Source organism: Etheostoma spectabile, chromosome 9, assembly GCF_008692095.1.
Source record: "Etheostoma spectabile isolate EspeVRDwgs_2016 chromosome 9, UIUC_Espe_1.0, whole genome shotgun sequence".
Taxonomy (NCBI): Eukaryota; Metazoa; Chordata; class Actinopteri; order Perciformes; family Percidae; genus Etheostoma; species Etheostoma spectabile.
The window spans coordinates 19,234,335-19,235,331 of NC_045741.1; positions in this window are offsets into that span (position 1 = coordinate 19,234,335).

The window sequence follows — 997 nt, forward strand, 5'->3', positions numbered from 1 at the left end:
TGTGTGTGTCTGTGTGTGTGTGTGTGTGTGTTTGTAGGAGTGTTAGTGTGTACACAGCAGTCAGGGTGGCAAAGCAGAGAACATGTTGTATATCTACACTGTAACAAATTTCTGTAATTTCTACAGCTAAATTTTACAGTAACTTCTTGTGGTTTGTTGTTTTTCAAACATTGACAATAAAGATCTATTTGATTATACATTTTGAAAAGTAGTTCTGCATTGAGGTAAACTGGGGAATTTAGGCGAATAAACTATAAACTTGTTCTTTTTTATCTGTTGCATTCACAAGAAATCCTAGATGAAAGTTCATTTTACAGTTACGCATACTTTTCTATGCCCACCCTACCCCGACCTTCCCCACTATGGCTCAAAGCAAACATACAAAAAAGGATCTTTATGCATACACACCCGCATGCATATACACATATACACACCCACATACAGATTTGCACAGCCGGATGTATTTTTCATCTTGTAGAGCAGTTAAGGCACTTTTTCATGAAGTTTATTTGCATGTGATTTTGTGATTTCAGATGCTTCATCGTACTGAACCCTTCAAGTGGAACCAAGACAACAAAAGTTGAGCCAAAAACATGAGAACATACAGGAGAAGAGAGGAACTGCATGAACCTTGCGTCTCTCTCTACTCACGGGAGGTAGGGGGGAGAGTAGACGTCAACAAATGACAAAAAGTAACACAGATGGTTCCTCGAAATGCTCTCAAGAATCAGTTCACTAATTAAACACGGAGCACCAAACAGACTTGAGTCACCAACCTGCCGGACTGTCCGACGATTACGGGTTGGTTCTATCATGGGCATTATAAGCTCTTAAGAAAAATAGAAGTTCCTTCTGAAACAATACAGTATGTTACACTGTGTTGCATTTATAATAAAAATGTCATGAAGTTGCATCTCTGACTCTGGTTTTTTTTACAGTGAAGAGAATCTAATGCAATGGTTTTGAATTAAAGCAAGCTTGGTCTTATTTAAGAATA